This window comes from Sardina pilchardus, chromosome 2 (assembly GCF_963854185.1).
Source record: "Sardina pilchardus chromosome 2, fSarPil1.1, whole genome shotgun sequence".
NCBI classification, from domain to species: Eukaryota; Metazoa; Chordata; class Actinopteri; order Clupeiformes; family Clupeidae; genus Sardina; species Sardina pilchardus.
Genome location: NC_084995.1, coordinates 33,817,323 through 33,823,786, shown reverse-complemented (window position 1 = coordinate 33,823,786; position 6,464 = coordinate 33,817,323). Strand labels below are relative to the sequence as shown.

Genomic DNA, 6,464 nt, shown 5'->3' with positions numbered 1-6,464 from the left:
CCTTCCAGTCTATTGCTTAGGCTATATGTAAATAGATGTTTTAGACTCATTATTGCAGTAAAACTCTGTGGGCAGCAGATGTGTAGTTAGCGGCTGTGTGATAGTCCTGGTACAGCCCTGTGTCTGTGTCCCATGCACGTGGCGTGTAACAAGAAGTGTGTCGTCAACGCAGCATGCTGAGGGTGTGATGTGCCTCCAAACAGTGACCGTGAATCAATGACACACGTCTCCGATGCACGCAAATGTTCACACAGGAGCATACCGCCTCCTTCAGGCCCTAAGAGACAGTGTTCTGACGTATGAAGCAGAGGTACATGAGAGGAGGAGTCATGCGGGTAGAGTGTGATGTGGTGACGCTTTAGTTACAGCTGTCATATGTTCATGTCTATACCAGTGGCTCGTGGTGTAAAACATTGCTATGCTGTCTCTTCTGTTTCTAGTTTTAATGTTTGCAGGTATGCTTACAGTTATTCAGTTAGCTAAAAAGAAATAGCATGCATTACATTATGATTATCCTACTCTATAGAGTATTTAATTTTATCTAATTCATTACCTTTTCAGGTGACAGTTTACTAGATGACATCAGTCAAGCTTCTAAAGAACGCATCGCCTTAGAGGGAGAAACTGTTTTTCTCTCCTGCACATACAATGTTGGTGTACAAAATCTGCAGTGGTATCGGCAGAATCCAGGATCTAAACCAGAATTCATCATCATGTTGTTTGAAGCTGGTGATACAGTGAAATCAAATCGTGCCTCTGGTAAAGTGGATAAAGACTCTAAACTGATTCAACTGAATATCTCATCTGCTGAAGTCTCAGACTCTGCTGTCTACTACTGCGCTCTGAGGCCCACAGTAACAGGAACAGCAGCTGTACTGAACAAAAACCCTCCCAGCTTTTAAGCAAGGGCACAGACAACCTTCTCTGGGGTTATTATCAGTTTCAACTATTCATAATGTAAATGCTGTAATTGTATGCATTACATTACAACTGCATTAAAAAACTGAGACACTAGAAAATAAAATAGATTTCTATGATCTGCAAAAATGTACACCTTACATTTAATTGAGAATAGTACAAAGGTAACATACCCATTGTCAAACAGTCTCTTAACATTTTGGGAGACCAGTTGGATGGAGTTTTTACACTGTAGATGATTTCCCATTCTTGTTCGATAAAGATTTCCGCTGCTCCAGTCTGGAGTCTTCTTTGTTGTGTTTCACCTTTCATGATGCATCAAATGTGACAGGTCTGGACTGCAGATTTTAGCCACTGGACTGTTATACATGGAACCATGCATTTGTAACATGTGCAAGAGACAGTTTGTCATTGTTTTCCTGACATTCAAGGCCTTCCCTAAAAAGGTATTGTCTGGATTGCAATATGTATTGTTTTTGTTTGTTTGTTTGTTTGTTTTGTTTTGTTGTGATTAACTTTTTATTGAAAGTTTCACAACAAAGCTACACACACAAACATTGGCCGGGTTTCCCAGACTCATTAAGAAGCTCTTAAGAGTCATTGCACGAGAAAACCAGGCAAAACCAGCAGGAGGTAGGAAGATGGGGGTCGGCCAAATCGGCTCATACTTTGTATGTGTGATAAGTATGTGGAACTATGAACAGCCATATACTTAAAACCCTCGAACTCTTTTTTGTTGTGGAGTTCTGGGGCCCCTCTCAGAGAACCTCAAAAATCCAACAATTCATGGCTGAAAATGACTGAAATTGCCATTTCTACCCTGATTATCCTGATAAAGATATGAACATGAGCTTTATGTTTCCATAGAGCTTAGGTAGAATAGTTTTAAAGACCAAAAGGTGCACTAGGGGGTTATCTGCACCACTGAAAGCAGAATTTTCATCCCTCTAAAATTGGTCATTTTTAGGAGGCATTATCTCACATTCGCAGTGGCTTTGGTGGATGGTTTTAATGTTGCTGGACAGAGGAACATCTTCTGATTCAAAAACAATTGTGCGCCGTGCCAGGAGGGTCTTTACGGGGTTTTTTCGGGTTTTGGAGTATAATAAACCAGGTAATAATATCTCACTATAGGGTAATTTATGGTCAATTTTTGTGTCACTGTTTGACAAATTGTTAAAGAAAGCTTTAATTAACTAGAAAAGCACTCAAAGAGTGCAGACCTCTGCATGCATTGTTGTTCTTGGTTGTCATACATTTGAAACTAGACTATTCAGATCGCCACCGAGTGGCCATACCATGCAATTACATCGCAAACATCTGGCATTACATCTGTTTGTGATGTAATGCCATGGTATGGCCATGTGATGGCGATCTGAATATGGTTTATCATAGGCCAAAACACGAAAAGTCCTGCTAAAGACCCTCCTGGCACGGCACACATTATGTGTGGCCCAATTAGACAACAATTGTTTTTGAATCAGTAGATGCTCCTTTCTCCAGCAACAGTAAAACCATCCACCAAAGCCACTGCGAATACGAGATAATGCTTCTTAAAAATGACCGAAATTTAGAGGGAGGAAAATTCTGCTTTCAGTGGTGTAGATAACCCCTCGGTGCACCTTTTGGTCTTTAAAACTATGCTATCCCAGAATTCCATAACAAAAAACAGCTGGAGGGTTTTAAGTATGGCTGTTCATAGTTCCACATACTTATCACATATACAAAGTATGAGCCGATTTGGCCGACCCCCATCTTCCCACCTCTGCCTGGTTTTCTCATGCAATGACTCTTAAGTGCTAAGAACTTCTTAGGAGCGCTATCAGAACGTTCTAACAACGCTCCTAAGAAGTTCTTAGCACTTATGAGCTTCTTAACAAGTCTGGGAAACCCGACCATTGACTGTCACCACAGTAAAAGCAAAAGTCAAAACCAAGGAGAACAGTACTGTACACCACTTAATAAAAGTAAAATAAAAAGACAAAAGAGAAGATGGGCCGCAATATTGTTCACAACTTGTATAATTAAGCATTATTTGTGCCTCTCCAGATGTGTCATTTGTTAAGATGTGTATTGTTTGTTAGCCCTGTGTCTTGTGTACATAGTTGTCTCTGGATTTTCTGATCTCTATTATGTAATGAAATACTCAAATTATTTGCAATGGTCCATTGATAATCGCTATAACATCCTAGTTTTTCACAGAGTGATGATTACATACGCATCTTCACTCTCTGAGACTCTCTGCGATGATGCCAGTACCATAAAGACATATAAATAAGGTCCCATATTATATTTGATTAGGTAGCTTTTTTTTTGTAACCACAAGTTCCGTGACCCAACCAGAAAGGTTCTGTGACCCACTTTTGGATCCCGACCCACCAGTTAAGTACACTGTAAATTTTGATAAGTTGACTTTACTTAAAAAATGTACGCAAACTCATTGCCTTGAAAAAAGTAAGTTCAATGAACTTACATTTTTTAAGTGAACACTGCTTGTTTATTCTGAGTAAGTAACACTTAATAACTTACACTTTATAAGTGAATACAACTTATTTATTTTAATTAAACTGTACTTAATTAGCTAATGGTTCTTAGTACTCATATACCTAGAACCCATAGTTCTCATGGAAGCTTGTTTCTTCTGAGTAAATAATACTTAATAGCTCACATTTTTAAGTGTGTACTACTGACTTGTTCTCTGGTTCAGTTTACAATGTCTATACAAGCAATGTATGTAAAAACATCTAACAAAAAAAACGAAATGAGAAGGTTGGTTTAGGTTAATCACAATTATTTTTATTTTTAATTATCCAGCATTCACATAGCAAACTACCCTGCCATTCAACATATTTAAAGTAAAATAAGAGTGCTTGGACTCCGCAGTAAAATAATAATAGTAATAATTATTACATAGTAATATCAAGCAGAAAATTAATATTATATTATATCAAGCAGAAATAAGGTGCCACCATAACACCTGACAGCAGCTTGGACCCTGGAAATGATGTTAGCCGTCAATCTCCCCAAGAACAGTGAGCACATCAACACATGAGATGGTCCCATCAGTCACAGCGTCCTGTGAAGACACATATGCAAAAGAAAGTCTTGTTATCATGTGTTGCTACTAATGAACAAAGCTGTGACCACAAAATGAGTCCACCTGAACACAATCTACTTTCCAAGTGTCAACACTTACCAACTGTCCTCCTACCAACTCCTCCAACCCCAGCACAAATGACAGATTAACCAAATGTGACAGTTCAACGAAACCTTATGATACTGGGTTGGAGGAGCTGGTAGAGGACAAGTGGGTAAGTGTTTTCTGTAATAAACTCCGGGTTCGCTAACTACGTTGTTGGTGCTTCCTTTTAAGTGTAGGGACCCTGAGCAAGCTACTGATGAGGTCTGGTGCTGTTTTTAATATTATTGGTTAAGATGCTTTTTTGGAAGTGTTTGCTCACCGCCAGAATAACACTTTAAACTATTTTGGAAAATGTCCAATGGGCCCCCTCCTCACCCAAAGACACTGACAATATAAACATGCAGAATAAGTGGTAATTTCCTATGTGTATTGCATAACATACATACTGTACATACATAAATAACCATAACTAGATATGATAACTTGCTTTATTTCTTCTTCTTATTATTTCCAAGTATACTTACAAATGCTGTGCTGTAGAATTCGCTGGACTTGATCCATGTAAAACAGGAATTCCCTTCAGGACAAGAGTGTGTTGGGCTATCACAGTCGATGTCTAATGATAGAGACAATAAAGATTAAGACATTCGCAAGACACAAACTGCTACTTTAGCAAATAGCCTTATCAGCACGAAAAGTCCAGTACTTACAAGTTCATTCAGGGATTTGGTCTGCTTGACAACATCTCTATAAGAGGAAAGATCATGTTAGCACCAAGCTCAATGAAATGAACTCAATTATATAAATAGTAAATAGTAATCTAATGTTTTTGCTCAGACAAAATAGGCCTACTTTCTATTGATATGAAATAACATAACATCAAAGAATTTGAAAGCAATTCCTGTAGCTGCTAGCTGCTACCATGAGGAAAAGAACTAGCTAGTGCTAATGACCAAGCTGCAATAATTCCAGTTGAAAAATGCTAGCTAATATGGAGGTCGAACATAATCATGCTTCATACCATTTAGCTGTTACACATGCAAACGTGAAACTGGAGTTATTGGCTTTGGAGTTTTTAGAAACAATCGTTTTCAGTGATGAAAACACATGAGCCACGTCCGAAAAGAGTCTTTGGTAGATCTACAGTTTAGTGTTTCTAACAGATAACGTTAGCAACAAACGTTGGGCTAGCGATAGCTAGACGCTAGGCTATGATACTTAACATCACGACAGGCACAAGTCACATAAACATTGACATATGGTGAACAAAACTTAACTAGCGTTGAATGAATAATACATAAAGAAAGCAAATCAATTTCAAACGTTTACTCACCAAATGAGCCTGTAAAGTACTCCAGCGATGTCCGTGCGTGTTTAGTCGTGTGTGTCGTGTCGGTTGGTTTCTACTAGAGGCTTCTGCGCATGCCCAAGTGTTGGACTAGTGTTTTGTGAGTGACCTGAACTTAAAATGATTTAGTTGGTTTGACTTTTCGCTCCCAAAGTACTACTAACTCAAATAAAGTGAGTATTCTCGACAGATTGGTCAAAACTAAGTCAACCCTACTTAATATTTCTTATTAATTTGAATGTTAGAATTTACAGTGTACTGCGCAAAGTGTCAGGGCCTGCTTGCCCGCAACAGCAGAGATGGCTAAGCGGAGGATCATGGTGGCTGATCCTAAGGGTTGATCCTAAGGGAAGTCTCAGACTCTGCAGTCTACTACTGTGCTTTGGAGTCCACAGTGACAGGAACACAACACATTGGGCAATAGCCTTCATGACTTTATCTAGTGAACAAAATTCAAGAATTTAAAATGTGTGACTTTAGTGGAATTTCCTGCAGCATTCAAGAACAGTATAATAAAGGATAATATCATCAATGAAACACACATGTTTTCTATTACAAACAATCTATACATTTATCAATAATATATTTTCAAGAAGCATATTTACAAACAACTACACATTAAAACATAAACTGTGGGAAAATAGTTGTAATCAGTGTAAAAGCACATTAACAATCCACATATATACAACCATAAACATAAACTCAACTCCAATGTAATTCATTATCAATGGGCTGTTATTTGAGATGATTTAGACTGTCATGTACTACCGGTATGTATGTACTATTGGTGATTGCGATCCAATGCATAAAACTGTGCATTGACAGTAGTTTCAATTCACCACATGGTGGCAGCATTTCCTCTTTCATCATAGAGATGTCAGAAGCGCTTTACTCACCTCCTTCCATCACTTTGTATAGAGAAAATAAGAGGATGCAGACACCCACAGTCAAAGCAGAAGGACTCTAGTTTGGAGCTTATTTGGACTCAGGTGTGCAGGAGTGTCTGCTGCGGAAGCCATGATTCTCACTTATTGTTTACTTCTATTCGTCTTTTGT

At 38.4% G+C, this 6,464-nt stretch overlaps 1 long non-coding RNA gene across 1 annotated transcript; it reads right to left on the bottom strand.

Annotated features, from left to right (window-relative positions):
* Positions 1-3,757: 3,757 nt before the first annotated feature.
* Positions 3,758-5,453, bottom strand: LOC134102279 (uncharacterized). Its single transcript, XR_009941501.1, has 4 exons — positions 5,394-5,453; positions 4,771-4,807; positions 4,585-4,676; positions 3,758-3,994 (listed from the first exon to the last, which is right to left on the bottom strand). It is a non-coding gene; the product is annotated as an uncharacterized LOC134102279 (long non-coding RNA).
* Positions 5,454-6,464: the final 1,011 nt, after the last annotated feature.